This window comes from Pelophylax lessonae, assembly GCF_965119305.1.
Source record: "Pelophylax lessonae genome assembly, chromosome: 7".
NCBI lineage: Eukaryota > Metazoa > Chordata > Amphibia > Anura > Ranidae > Pelophylax > Pelophylax lessonae.
Genome location: NC_138774.1, coordinates 228,999,863 through 229,015,588, shown reverse-complemented (window position 1 = coordinate 229,015,588; position 15,726 = coordinate 228,999,863). Strand labels below are relative to the sequence as shown.

Genomic DNA, 15,726 nt, shown 5'->3' with positions numbered 1-15,726 from the left:
TGCCAAGGGGGCTCTAAAAGGCAGCACTAATGGGCTCTGATAGGTGGCACTGATGAGTAGGCACTGATTGGCAGCACTGTTGGGACTGCACTGATAATCAGTGCCAAAACACAAGCTGGTAATCGGATGTTCTTTCCCCACATCAGCGTGACAAAAGGAATGCCGATATCCAGCTTGTGTTTTCATCTGTGCTTAGTGGTCATATGACACAGCTGATCACATGGTAAACAAAGTATGATTGGCCCTTTACCCCTATCTATGATCAGTTGAGTCCGAAGGACTCCGCCATCGCAGAGCACGCTACCTGCACGCCGCAGGGGGGTGCGCAGGCTGCACAATCATGGGAGCATGTCCAAAGATGCCCTCCTAGCAAAGGAAGGCCATGCTGTAGCCGTCTTTTGGCCATATTGCGGGCAAAAAGTGGTTAGTCTCCTTTTCTCAAGAGAGAATAAATTCAGCCCCTCTAATCTTTCCTCATAGCTGAGCTCCTCCATGCCTCTTATTAGTTTGGTTGCCCTTCTCTGCACTTTCTCCAGTTCCCTGATATCCTTTTTTCTGAACTGCATATTCCAGATGAGGTCCCACTAATGATTTGTACAGGAGCAAAATGATATCCTACATCTCCTAATACAAGAAAGGACTTTGTTTGCTTTGGAAACCACAGCTTGGCATTGCATGCTATTAACCACTTGCCTTCTGTGCACTTAAACACCCTTCCCATCCAGGCCAATTTTCAGCTTTCAGCGCTGTCACACTTTGAATGACAATTGCGCGGTCATGCTACACTGTACCCATATGAAATTTTTATCATTTTTTTCACACAAATAGAGCTTTCATTTGGTGGTATTTAATCATCTCTGGGTTTTTTATTTTTTACAAAAAAAAAGAATAAAGACAAAAAAATTTGGAAAAAAAAAAAAGTTTTTCTTATTTTCTGCGAGTAAATTTTGAAAATAAATTTTTCTCCTTCACTGATGTGCGCTGATGAGGCGGCACTGATGGGCACTGATGAGGTGGCACTGATGGGCACTGATGAGGTGGCACTGATGAGGTGGCACTTATGGGCACTGATGAGGAGGTACTAATATGCTGCACTGATGAGCACTGATAGGCGGCACTGATGAGCACTGATAGGCGGCACTGCTGGGCACTTAGAGGTGGCACTGAGAGGTGGCACGCTGGGCACTGAGAGGCGGCACTGCTGGGCACTGAGAGGCGCGACTGACGGGCGTCACTGATGGGCACTGAGAGGCGGCACTGATGGGCACTGGCGGATGGCACTGATGAGCACTGATGGGCGGCACTGATGAGCACTGGTGGGCAGCACCATCAGTGCCCACACTCAGTGCCCATAGTGCTGCCAGTCAGTGCTCATCAGTGCCTAGATGAGCAGGCACTGATGGGCACTGACTGGCAGCACTATGGGCACTGATTGTGGGCACTGATGGGGGACACTGATGGCGGGCACTGTGGGCACTGTTGGGGGCAATGTGTGTGTGTTTTTTTACCTTGCAGTAATCAGGGCACTGGTGATCAGTGCCCTGATTACATGTCTCTGTGTCCCCAGCGCTGTGAGGCTCCCCCTCCTTCCTCACACTGCAGGCTCCGTGTGAGGAAGGAGCGCCGGCGATGAGAGATGATCTCATATGTTTACATATGAGATCATCTCTCATTGGATGGTCCGATCACGTGGTGAATGGCCGCTGTGATTGGCCATTCACCACGATCTGTGATAGGCCGTGTCCAAGGGACACGGCCGACACAGATTCTCCCCGATGCGCGCTCGCGGGAGCGCGCGGGGAGCCTGCTTCTGGGAGGCCGTTTAAAAACGGCCTCCCGAAAATTCGAGTCCGCGCTGCAGCCGTATATAGGCTGTAGCGCGGATGGGATGTAGTTAAGCTTATGATCTACCAAAACCCCCAGATCCTTCTCCACTATGGATTCCCCCAGTTCTACTCTCCCTAGTATGTAAGGAAGTTATTCCACTGCGTAGCTTGATGGTCATCTGCACAGACTGAAATGGTACTTCTAATCACAGACGCTATATCGCCTTTATCCGCCACAGCAATCCAATGAAAAGTGAAAGCAGGTACGTGTCAAAACCAGGTACCTTGCCCCCCCCCTCAGCTCACCTCACAGCTGAATGGGGGGCAAAGTGTTACTTCTGCATACTTCAATACTGCTGCTCAGCATTACCATAGCAACACTTACACCAGAGGAAAGTAGACGCTGTACTGCGTATTCATGGGACTTGGGTTGCAGTCAACTGTGAGCAGATGAGGCTACCTGGAAGAGATGACTGGGGAATTATCAAAGATGGCGTCGCCATCAGGCACAGGGGGCTTTTACGGCCTGCAGATTTTATTTATTTTTTGCAAATCTATATAAAACATACTCTGTAGATTATAATTTTGGATTAACACTTTGGAATGGTAAATGTCAAGTAATAATTGATATTGGAAATATGTGGGTGGGTTTAGCTCTGCTTTAATGCTGTATAAAAATGTCTTTGAATAGAAATGCATAAGAAAAATGATTCTAAAAATGTGTGACGGTAAGTTCAGGAAGGTGAGAGAGTGTGAGTGGTGCTAAACTGTATGACCTGTGATAAGGAGTCTGGAAAACCTTACAGGTCTGGCATATTTAGTTAAGAATTACCTTATTTATTTGCCTAGATTAGGACTGTTATTTTAATCTAAATATAAGCGGAATGTGAGGGTTGCTGTAACGGAGATATCTGTAGGCTTCCTTGCCTACGTTTGTGTCTGACCAGCTGATACAAATCATATGATCTGACCCTCCCATACTAGTCATGCTGCATAATACTTATTAGTCTGTAAAGGAGAATAACCGTAATAAAAGCAAATACACTCACCGGCCACTTTATTAGGTACACCTGTTCAATTGCTTGCTAACACAAATTGCTAATCAGCCAATCACCTGGCAGCAACTCAATGCAATGTGAGGTATCTAGACGTTGGGAAGACGACTTGCTGAAGTTCAAACCAAGCATCAGAATGGGGAAGAAAATGGATTTAAGTGACTTTGAACACGGCATTGTTTTTGGTGTCAGACAGGCTGGTCTGAGTATTTCAAAATCTGCTGATCTACTGGGATTTTCACACACAACCATCTCTAGGGTTTCCGAAAAAGAGAAATATCCAGTGAGCGGCAGTTGTGTGGACGAAAATGCATTGTTGATGTCAGAGGAGAATGGGCAGACTGGTTTGAGATGATAGAAAGGAAACCGTAACTCAAATAACCTCTCATTACAACCAAGGTATGCAGAATACCATCTCTGAAAACACATCGAACCTTGAAGCAGATGGGCTACAGCAACAGAAGACCACACCGGGTGCTACTCCTGTCAACTAAGAACAGGAAACGGGCTACGATTGGCACAGGCTCACCAAAATTAGACAACAGAAGTGTGGAAAAACATTGCCTGGTCGGATGAATCTCGTTTTTTAGCTGCAAAATTCAGATGGTAGGGTCAGAATTTGACATAGCATGAAAGCATGGACCCATCCTGCCTTGTATCAATGGTTCAGGCTGGTGGTGTAATGGTGTGGGGGATATTTTCTTGGCACACTTTGGGCCCCTTATTACCAATTAGGCATTGTTTAAACGCCACAGCCTACCTGAGTATTGTTGCTGACCATGTCCATCTTCTGATGGCTCCTTCCAACAGGATAATGCACCATGCCGCAAAGCTAAAATCATCTCACCACTGGATTCTTGAACATGATCATGAGGTCACTGTACTCCAATGGCCTCCACAGTCACCAGATCTCAATCCAATAGAGCAGAGCGCCTTTGGGATGTGGTGGAACAGGGGATTGTCATTATTGATATGCAGCTGACAAATCTGCAGCAACTGCGTGAGGAATGTTTCAAACACCTTGTTGAATCTATGCCACAAAGAATTAGGTCAGTTTCAAAGGCAAAAGAGGGTCCAACCCGGTACTAGCAAGGTGTATCTAATAAAGTAGCCAGTGAGTATATTTTGTTGAATACTCCAACCATGAGGAACATGCTTGCTGTTTCTGGCTGCCTTGCTTCCCAGGTGCAAAATCCTATTCATGCCTATCAATCTGAGGACTGAGAATCCTGATCTGCGTACTTGTTTCCAGTGTAGCCAGGATCTGAGACCTGAATGTGAGCACCAGCACCAAGGGTTCTCCCATGGCTTTGCCACACCATATACTGGCACTGTTTCTTCATAATCGATATGCAAGTATTTTTGAACTATCCTCACCAGAAGTGATGCTTGGTGATATTACAACCAGGGGGTGTGTGCAATAGCATACAATGTGCCCTGTGTCTCCACTTGTGCCCCCCTCCTGATATTTCACTCACCAGGTGTCTCTCCCCTTGCAAAAGGGGTATCCAGCCTTTACAGCTCCATCTGGCTGTGTACTGATATCCAGGACCAACCCTCTAGCATACTCTCCTTCCAATCCCCAGCAGTCTCAGTAGTGCATGAAAATGGTAAAGACAGACCCCCATAGTGTAATTCCGTAAATAGTAAATTTATTAATAAAATACAGTAGTGCACTTAATTTCTTTAAAAACAATCACCTCGAGTCAAGCCAGGAAGTCTGAGATGCGATGTGCTCCACAGACCCAAAACCGGAAGTGACGCTAGACTCCGCCCAACGCGTTTTGTCAGTGATGTCATCGGGAGCTGCGCCATCTTGCTACACTCTCCGGTTTATATAAGGGAAGATATCCTAGCAACCCCAAGCCACATGACCCATGGCCATTTTGAATAGTTAATTAATAGCCCGGGAGTGTGTTTGTCGCTTAGCAACTCTATGTCCAATATAAATACAACTGGCTGCGACCTTGTCACTGGTACAATGGTGGGCATTAGCAGATGTGTAATACTATTTACCATAGTCTCATACTTTGCCTTTTGTATATATTTAATATAATTACATAGGGTAACTAAGAGACATTAAACACACTCCCGGACTCTTAATTATTCAAAATGGCAACGGGTCATGTGGCTTAAGGTTGTTAGGATACCTTACCTGATATAAATTGGAGAGTGTAGCAAGATGACGCCTCTCCCGATGATGTGATTCAGTAGTTTGATGGAAGCTTTGAGAAGGAGTTTATTGCTCAATTCCCTTGGATAGTCGTCTCCAAACTGTGGTCCTTTTGCTTGCCTTCCCTTTATCTGGCCCTTGGAACTCTGTTCCTCCTGCTGACGCTCACAATGGGGCACTGTTCCTCCTGCTGATATCCACGACGGGGAACTGTTCCTCCCGCCTACTACCCCCCTCCCCCCACCAAAGAGAGGGCATTATTTCATCCTCTAGCCCCCACAGTTCGGGCCCCCCTAAAGTCTGTAGGACAGTAAACTGACAATAAACTGACCCCATTTGTTTAGTAAGTATGGAGAGCCCTGCCCTTGGAGATAAGATACCAGTGATGGAAATATCCGTTTTAAGCAAACGTACAATTTTAACTATTTATACACTTACTATGAATAGTGAGATGACTTTGCTTTGCAGCTGCAATCCGTATCAGATCAGACAGAATAAACGGAGGCCTTCCTTCCACAAAACTGTCCTGATGCAATCTGGTAAAGGGACTGTTCTCAGCATATTTGTTCCACCTCTGCTTGTGATGTCAGAGTAAAGGCCCGTACACACACGCAGATCGTCGTCATACAAACGTCGGCGGACGAAAGATCTGCCGATTGTATGCTTGTTAGTATGGTGCCTCCGACAGATGTCTGCACACAATCTGCGGACAAGAGTCTTTCTTGCAAACATGAAAATTTTTGTCTGCAGACACCAGAACGGACGATTGTTCGCCTGTCAGTACAGAAATCAGCCGACAGACCGCAGATTTGCAAGACTGGGCATGCTCAGACAATAAAAAACACAGGGAAAGTTAACCATTACATGACATCACTTCTGCAGTCAGCTGAAGTCTGCGGACAAAATTCTTGTGCTGTCCTTGTGCTGTCTTTGCACTTTTCAACAGACACCGACATCCCGGGGAGAAAAGACGAACATTTGTATGACGACGATCTGCGTGTGTGTACGGGGCTTAACATTTACTCTCAGCACTGGTAATTGTTGGGCTGGGATTCGGAGAGCTAATTCCAACATTCATACTTGAGGGAAATGAGATGGTTCAGGGAGTTTCTCTATGAAGGCAAATTTATTTAAAATGAACCTTTGCTTTGCCCAGTCTCAACCGCCATGGCCTATATGCGCTCTCTCCACGCAAGACTCCATTGCTGAAAAAAAGTATGTTGAAGCTCGTTTAAAGTTTGCTGTACAACATTCAGACAAGCCTGTTACATAGTTAGTGAGGCTAAAAAAAGACACCAGTCTGTCTAGTTTAACCAATGATGATTGTGTGTATAAGTGTTTGTCAATAGTACCTTGAATAGCCCTGTATGTTGTGGTTGTTACCGTGCCCATCTAATAGTTTTTTGAAACTACCGATGCTCCTCGCTAAAAACCACTGCTTGTGGAAGAGAGTTCCACATCCTTACCGCTCTGACAGTATAGAACCTTTTACGCAGTTTACGGTTAAACTGCTCTTCTAATTTTAGCGAATGGCTGTGAGTCCTTTTTACATTCCCTTTCACTGGATAGTTTGTTCCCCATGCTAGGGTCACCAGCACAGTATTTGTACATTGATATCATATGCCCTCTCAAGCGTCTCTTCTCCAGTGAGAATAAGTTCAATGCTTGCTGTCTTTCCTCATAGCTGAGATCCTCCAGTCCCTTTATTAGCTTTGTTTCCCTTCTCTGGACTCTCCAGTTCCAGCACATCCTTCCTGGGGACCAGAACTGGACGGCATACTCCAGATGCGGCCGGACCAGAGTCTTGTAGAGTGGGAAAATTGTCTTATTTCTGGAGTGAATCCCCTTTTAATACAGGCCAAAATTATTTTGCTTGCAGCAGCTTGGCATTGCATGCCATTGTTTAGCTTGTCGTCTACCAGGACCCCCAGATCCTTTTTCCATCTTTGATTTCCCCAAAGGCTCTCTCCCTCGTGAGTAACTTGCGTTCGTATTTCTGGCACCCAAATGCATTCTTACATTTTTCATTATTAAACCTCATTTGCAATGTAGATGCTCATCCCATTATTTTGTTCAGGTCGTCCTGTAAGATTACCACATCCTGCATAGAAGTTATTGCTCTGCATAATTTAGTATCGTCCGAAAATAAGGAGATTAAGCTGTTTATCCCATCCTCCAGATCGTTTATGAATAAATTAAATAGGATTGGACCCAGGACCGATCCTTGAGGGAACCCCACTTTCCAAACCAAACCATTCCGAGTTCTTCCCATTTATCACCACCCTTTGGACTTGCCCCTGCAGCCAGCTTTTACTCCAGGTACTGACTCGAAGATCCATACCTACCTAGCTTAGTTTGTGCAGTAAACGTTTGTGGGGAACTGTATCAAATGCCTTTGCAAAATCCAGAAACACCAAATCCACAGGCCTTCCTTTATCTATCTAGATGGCAGTTCACTTCTTCATAGAAGGTTAATAGATTGGTCTGGCAAGAGTGATTTTTCATGAATTCATGCTGATTACTACTAATAATACCGTTTTCATTACTAAAGTCTTGTATATAGTCTCCTACCATCCCCTCCAATATCTTACAGACTAATGATGTTAGGCTAACCGGCCTGTAGTTCCCCGGGATATATCTCGGCCCGTTTTTTAAATGTGTACCACATTGGCTTTTTTCCAATCAGCTGGTACCATTCCCATCAGTAGACTATCCATAAAAATTTTGAACAATGGTCTGGCTATCACCTGGCTGAGTTCCTTAAGGACCATCGGGTGTAAGCCATTTGGTTCAGGTGACTTATTTATGTTAAGTTTTTCAAGTCTAGTTCTGTGTCTGTCTTCTGTTAACTAAGAAAGTGCTTTTTGTGACATGTTATTAAGTTTAACGTTACAAACTGGGTTAATGTAGCCCCCCCAATTCCTTTGTGAAGACTGAGGAGAAGAATGTATTTAGCGCCTTCGCCTTCTCTCTGTCCTTTGTAGCCAGATTCCCTTCGTCATCCTTTATGGGGCCAATGTGTTCTGGCCCTACTTTCCTTACTATTTATATACTTAAAGAATTTCTTAGAGCTTTTTTTTTTTTTTTTTACTCTCTTCCACTATGTGCCTTTTCGTGTTCTATTTTAGCCACCCTAATTTTGCTCTTACATTTATTATTGCATTCTTTGTCATTTTGGAATGCTGCCAATGACCCTCAGCCTTGTATTTTTTGAAGGCCTTTTATTTAGTTTTTATATGCGTTTTTACATTGGCGTTTAGCCACCCTTGGTTTATTTTAGCTCTTTCAAACGTATTCCCCGTTGGAATGCACTGGCCAATACCTTTATTTAGTATGTTCTTAAAGCACTCCCATTTTTCCTCCGTGTTTTTTGTTCCTAGGATTTTATCCCATTTAATAGCATCTAGCATTGAGCGCAGTTTAGGGAAATTGGCTCTTTTGAAATTAATTGTCCTTTGTATTACCCTTTTGTTTCCGATTGATACTGAAACTAATTGACCTATGGCCACTGTTTCCTAAATTCCCCCATATTTCTGCATCCGCAATGAGGTCTGTATTGTTAGTAATCAGTAGGTCTAGTAACACATTGTTTCTTGTTGGTGCGTTCACCATCTGACCCATGAACTGTCCTGCAAAACATTTAGGAAATGGCGAGCCTTAGATGAATGTGAAGTTTCTTCTGCCCAGTCTATATCTGGATAATTGAAGTCCTCCATTATAACGACATTTCCCATCCTTGCTGCCATTCTAAGCTGTGATAGGAGGTCCGCCTCTCCCTCCTCCCTCTGGTTGGGGGCCTATAGCATACACCCAAAATTACTAACTCTATAGTACCTTCCCTTTGAAACTCTACCCAGAGGGATTCCACTTCCTTTACTTGCAGATTGTTCTTAATATATAGGCATACCCCTGCTCCTTTTTTGCCCTCTCTATCTCTACGATAAAGGGAATACACCAGTCAATCATGAGAGCAGTCAAACCAAGTGTCCGAGATTCCCACAAAATCAAAATCCTCCTCATACATTAAATATGATAATATACTGCGCCAACCTAATTATGGTATTAAACACATAAAAACACACATAAAAGAGCAGCTAATACAAAATCCTGAATGGTAGATCAGTAGAATAGTAAAAAGAGGTGTAGCGCTAAACATGTGTCAAAGTCCATATCCATAAGGAAAGGCCAATGTAAAGATAGTGTCCAAAAAATGCTCAACTCTTCTGTGAATAATAGAGGAACCACCATCGTCACCCAAATGTGAAGCCTCTTACCGGATTGAAATGTCCCTCATTACAAAGGCCAATATAGCAGGGGCTCTCACATAGGTGGTACAATCCTAGGCTTACCTAATAGTCTCCTCACAGGTCTTTACAATGGGCCAGATAGTGTTACCTCAGATGATACAAAGAACACTTCTCATGGTGTAGTACGTCTCACAGAAGTTTAATAGAAATAAAGTAGGCAACTTGCATAAAAGATGATAAAACACACGTCTCACATCAAGATCTCCAGTTCGATAACCAACAAGATGGCCGCCGCGTCCTCCTATGGTGCATACGTCACGCGTAACTGGCTCCTCCCTACGCGTTTCTTCATCTGACGTCAGGGGGTGTGGCCACGTTCTGCTGTCAGCTCAATATATGCATCGGAGGTTGGGCGGCGCGGAGTAAATTAGAGGAAGCAGGAACTAAACCACGGTGCGTTCCATCAACAGTAAGGAAGCACTCACGGATGAATATCACTCTGGATATTGATATATTTCTATATTTATATCACAAACCTTCTCCTATTAAACAAAGGTGTTCAAAACAAAGCTGGAATCAACCAGGTCACAACATTTAATGAGCCAGCGCATAATCGTAAGCATGACTACCAGGACGGGTGCCATCTTGTGGGTGAAAACTAAATTACTAATGCACATTTACAAATTGAATTGTAAATGTATACATAAATCCACAATGTAAGAATATATTACCACAAAGGGTTTACATGATTAAATATGTGAACAATAACTATAAATCAATTTAAAATATATATATATAAACTAAATTAAAAAGGATAAAAAATATATGTAAACAAACCATACCAAAAGGATCAATAATAAATATTACATCAAGCATTACTAATAAAGGCGTTCACATCCCATTTGATATGAGCCGTGTGGGGTGTACGTCTTGGCATTAAAAATCCAATTGGTCTCAAGCTTTGGAACCGCCCTAGTCCTATTGCTCCCTCTCCAGTTCCCAGAGAACTTGTCAATCCCCAAAAAAGTAGTGCCTGCTGGGTTCCTCCCATGGCATAGATCATAATGCCTAGAAACACTATGTTTGGGGTATCCCTTGATGATGTTGGCTGCTTGTTCCTTAAGTCGAACATGTAACATTCTGATGGTGCGGCCTATATTTCTCTTACGTCCTCCGACAGTCGCCGCCTCTTCATATTCGTCACATATGGGGTATTAGACTTTGCTCCGAAGGAGTAGCTAGGCAACAGAATATGTTAACATTAAAGCTTTTAACATATCCCACCCTCAAGGGGTGGTCCCCTCAGTCAATACCCTCCTACTTCCTGCAACCATATCTCAGTTTTAATGTCTAGCTTGTCAGGAGTGGCTGGCTCTCTCTGTGCTGGGGCTTTGTGCCCCAGCCTCTTTCTTCTTTTTTGATTTTTTGTTTGAGTTTTCTCTCTACCTTTTACTTAGCTGTTCTTTTTGTCAGCGTTAGTTAGTTCTTCGGATGAAGAGGATCATGCGGGCTGGGTCTCGGCTGATCCCCCTGGTCGCAGGTCGTGGGTCAGTGGCTTCCCAGCCTGCCATCGAGCGTTCAGCCAGGTAACGCTCCTGGCACAGTGAACGACCCATCCCTGTTCGGTGCAGGGATGATTGGTGAGGTGGCTACCTCACTGGACGCTGTGCGGTTTCTTAACCCCCATTCTGTGCGTCTTGTATGCGACTCTCCCTGCCTCGTGCAGCGGCTTGTTCGCCTGTGCGGGTCCCCCACGCCACTGTGAGGTAAGTGTATTTATGTGGGGACCTGTCTGTCTGGGGGGGTGTCAGTCTGGGACTGTGTAACCTGCCTCTATTCACACTGTTTGTCTCCCTATCTCTCGGCTGCATGCTGTGGGCTGCAAGGGGGGGGGGGGGAGCTGTGTGACACTGTGTGTGTCAGCCTTGTCAGTGTGAGAAGCTGTGTGCTGTGGGGCATGTTTTGTGGCATGTTTGGGCATTATACAGTGATCGCTGCGGCGATCTGACATGTTTTTTTATATACAGACATGTGTGCATTACTGTACTGTGGAGTGGCGGTTTCGGCGCCAAACGGCGCCATTTTGCCTACACTCGCTCCGGCCGCATGTTCTACATGCATGGCGGCCATTTTCTTGTAGCCTCCCATAGGCTTTCATAGAGCGCCCTGGCAGCATCACTTCCTCTTCTCCAGGAACACCGATCGAGGCAGCGGCGAGGGTCTCCTCAGGTTATATCCTTCCTATCCATTGCCTGTGTCAGTTTTATTGTCCCTGTGGGGGTCTCATTGTGCTTGTGTGTGGTGCGGTGGGCTGCGCTCGCCGCGCGTGTTAAAGGGGCAGTTAACCCTTTATTATCCGGCATTTGTTATAGGGGCAATGGATTCTTAGGAGGGCAAATTTCCCACCGCCTTGGTGGAAAGCCAGGGGACCGCTGTTTCCCCCCCAGGGGGGGATTTAGCCACTATTGTGGCTGGCCTTGCTGCTCAGGTGCAGATGCTGGTGGCTGCTCAATCTACTAAAAGACCCAGAGTTGCTCTTTCCTCTGATTCTGAGGGTGAAGGTGATGGGGTTGTTATGGCGGGGGCCTCCTTATCGGGGTCCGCTCCTCCCTGGATCTAGTGGGGTCCGAGGTGGAGGCTGAAGTTGAAGGGGTTGATAATTCTCCCCCTGGCTCGCCTGAAGAGCTTGCAATCATGGATGAATTGATTGCTTCCATAAAACAAACGCTGCGTTTGCAGGATGAAGTGTGTCCCCCCGCTGCCTTGGCGGCTTATGGGACGCAGAGAAAACGCAGGACGCCGCAGGTTTTTCCCTGCAATGATGATTTTCAGCGAGCTGTTAAGGAACAATGGCGCAATCTGCGCAAACCTTTTGCTGTACCAAGTAGGTTCAAGCTGCGTTATCCTTTCTCGCCTTCCACTGATGAAAGGTGGTGTGTGCCACCCCCAGTGGATCACGCAATTGCGGTTTTAAACAAATCCACTGCGATTCCTGCAGAGGATTCCCCTGTGTTCCGTGATGCCACGGATAGGAGATTGGAGTCTCTTGCCCGTCATACTTATTCTGTTACGGGTTCTATGCTTAAGGCTCTGTTTGCCTCTCTCATGGCGGCCCAGGCGGTCGCAAGTTGAACGCAGATGCTTAGGCGCGTCCTAGTGGCCGATTTGGCCTCGCCGGCGACCCTGGATATGGTGGATCAAATCCACCAGGGTGTCATGTATCTGTGTGATGCGGACTTGGACCTAGTCCCGTTGGCTGCACGTGTGCACAGCGTGGCGGTGTTGTCTCGCCGCCTGGTTTGGTTGAAATGTTGGTCGGTGGACCAGTCTTCACGTAAGACCTTAGCCAATCTGCCTTATGATGGGTCTCGCCTTTTTGGGGAGTCCTTGGATGTGTTGATTAAGGGGATCACCGGAGGTAAGAGCACTCTCTTGCCCCATTTCCCCAAGGCTAAGGGGGCTTCTGGGAAGAAGCATGCTAATTTTCGGCCCCCTCAGGGGTCCTTTCGTGCCTTTCGGTCGCACTACAAGGGGAAACCGTTCAAGGGTCAAGGCTCTCAGAAGAAGCCCTGGTCTGGTAAACAGAAGTCCGGTCAATCCGGATCCGCTGCCCATAACAGTGCGGCCTGAAGGGGCGCCCTCACCCAGTTTTGGGGTGGGGGGACGCTTGCTCGGTTTTCTTCAGCCCTGGTTGGCCCGCGTGCGGGACAGATGGGTTCAGGAGATCGTTCGATCTGGTTACAAGATCGAGTTTCTCTCTCGGCCGGAGAGCAGATTTTTTCCCTCAAATCTTCAACTGTCTCCAGAGCGTTTACGGGACCTGCACCTGGCGGTGCGGGACCTGAGGGCTCAGGGAGTGGTAGTTCCGGTGCCTCATCGGGACAGATTTCGGGGGTTTTATTCCAATCTGTTCACCGTGCCCAGAAAGGAGGGCAAGGTTCGTCCAATTCTGGACTTGAAGGCTCTGAACCGCTCTGTGCGGGTTCGCAAGTTCCGCATGGAATCCCTGCGGTCGGTGGTGGCTGCCCTGGTTCCGGGGGAATTCATGGCCTCCATCGATTTGAAGGATGCGTATCTTCACATCCCCATTTTCGAGGGTCACCAGAGGTACCTTAGATTTGCCATTGCGGAGGATCACTACCAGTTCGTGGCGTTGCCTTTTGGTCTCGCCTCGGCTCCGCGGGTCTTCACCAAGGTGCTTGCACCGGTTCTGGCATTATTGAGGGCCCAGGGCATTTCTGTCCTGGGGTATCTGGACGACATTCTGGTTCGGTCTGCGACCAGCCAGGGTCTGGAGAAGGACCTGTCTGTCACGATGCAAACTCTGCAGGAGTTTGGTTGGACGATAAATTTTCCAAAAGTCGACACTGAGTCCGTCGGTTCGTCTTCCCTACCTGGGAATGATTCTGGACTCGGTGCAGGCGAAGGTCTTCCTGCCGGAAGACAAACTCGGAACTCTTCAGGAGGAAGTCAGGTCCCTCAGGGACGTTCCGCACTCGTCTCTGCGGACGTGCATGAGATGTCTGGGATTGATGGTCTCGGCCTTCGAGGCGATTCCCTTCACCCAGTTTCACACGCGGGGTCTCCAAGCGGAGATCCTGTCCATGTGGGACGGGCGACCTCAATCTCTGGATCTTCAACTCTCGTTGAGTCATCGCACCAGAAGAGACCTTCTGTGGTGGCTTCAGTCCCCGATGGTGTCCGGGGGCAAGTCGTTTCGTCCTATCTCGTCGACGGTGATCACCACGGATGCCAGCCTGTCGGGCTGGGGTGGTGTTCTGGGCGTTCTGTCCGCCCAGGGAACTTGGTCGGAGGGGGAGTCTTCCCTTCCGATCAACATTCTGGAATTGCGTGCGATAAGTCTCTGTCTTCATCGCTGGACGGACCGGCTGCAGGGCTGCCCGGTTCGGGTGCAGACGGACAATGCCACGGCGGTGGCCTACATCAACCACCAAGGGGGCACCAGGAGTGCCCGAGCGGCTCGAGAAGTGGCCGACATTCTATCTTGGGCCGAGACTCATGTCCCGGCGATAACGGCGGTTCACATTCCGGGGGTGGAGAACTGGCAGGCGGACTATCTGAGTCGCCAGACCCTAGATCAGGGGGAATGGTCTCTCCACCCGGCTGTCTTCCAGATGTTGTGCGCAAAGTGGGGTCTTCCAGATGTGGACCTGTTCGCGTCTCGTCTCAACAACAAGGTGAGAAGGTTCGTGGCAAGGACGCGCGACCCTCGGGCAGACGCGTCGGACGCGTTAGTGGCCCCGTGGCATCAGTACAGGCTGATGTACGCGTTTCCACCGATTCAGTTGCTGTCCAGGTTCCTTCGCAGGTTACACTCGGAACGCAGCACGGTGATTCTTGTGGCACAGGACTGGCCTCGCCGGTCCTGGTACGCAGACCTCGTGAATCTGGCGGTCGACGCCCCGTGGCGTCTGCCTCTTCGAGACGATCTCCTGTCTCAAGGACCGATATACCATCCTGCTTTACAGTCGCTGGCTTTGACGGCCTGGCTGTTGAGACCGAGGTCCTGAAGGAGAAGGGTCTCTCCCCAGAGGTCGTTCATACTTTGATCAACGCGAGGAAGTCTTCCTCGGGGAAGGTTTATTACCGTACTTGGAAGGCCTATTTTGCCTGGTGTGAGTCCAGGGGGTTTTCACCCCGCACGTACTCGGTTTCCCGAGTGCTGTCCTTCCTTCAAACGGGTGTCGATCAGCGTTTGGCGCTGGCTACGATAAAGGGTCAGGTGTCTGCGCTGGCCGTTCTGTTTCAACGTCCCCGTGGCTTCCAACTCCTTGGTTGGCACTTTTGTTCAGGGTGTGCGGCATCTGGTTCCTCCTAGGAGGGATCCTTTGCCCCCTTGGGACTTGAATCTCGTTCGGTCTGTGTTGCAACGTGCTCCTTTTGAACAGATCAGGGAGATCTCGTTGTCTATGTTGTCCAAAAAGGTCGCCTTTTTGGTGGCGATCACTTCGGCTCGCAGAGTGTCGGAGCTGGCAGCTTTGTCCTGCAAGTCTCCGTATCTGGTTGTTCATTTGGATAAGGTGGTCTTGCGACCTAATCCTTCTTTTCTTCCGAAACGAGTTTCGGAATTCCATCTTAATGAGGATATTGTCTTGCCTTCGCTGTGCGCGAAGCCTAAACATCCTAAGGAGGGGAGATTACATTCTCTGGATGTTGTTCGGGCGGTAAGGGTTTACCTTAAATCGGCTGAGTCTTTTCGAAAGACTGATTCCTTGTTTGTTCTTCCAGAGGGTCCTCGGAAGGGCATGGCGGCGTCGGCCTCTACCATCGCAAAATGGATCAGGCAGACCATTGAACAGGCCTATGCTTTGCAGGGGAAGGTTCCCCCTGTGCCTGTGAAGGCGCACTCTACTAGATCTCTGAGTACGTCTTGGGCCTGTCGTCATGGGGCTTCTGTAGCCCAG

At 47.6% G+C, this 15,726-nt stretch overlaps 2 protein-coding genes across 3 annotated transcripts in view; one reads left to right on the top strand and one right to left on the bottom strand.

The window, feature by feature from the left end:
- LOC309559661 (deoxyribonuclease-1-like) overlaps window positions 1-5,512 on the bottom strand; it is a 160,041-nt gene extending 154,529 nt beyond the window's left edge. Inside the window, exon 1 of the mRNA XM_082263031.1 lies at window positions 5,493-5,512. The gene's annotated coding sequence lies outside the window, so the exon portion shown is untranslated. The remainder of the gene's footprint in view (window positions 1-5,492) is intronic.
- Window positions 1-15,726, top strand: part of HAUS7 (HAUS augmin like complex subunit 7) — a gene marked incomplete at its 5' end in the record, with an annotated part of 217,766 nt that overhangs the window by 138,438 nt on the left and 63,602 nt on the right. The gene's annotated exons all lie outside the window — the stretch shown is intronic.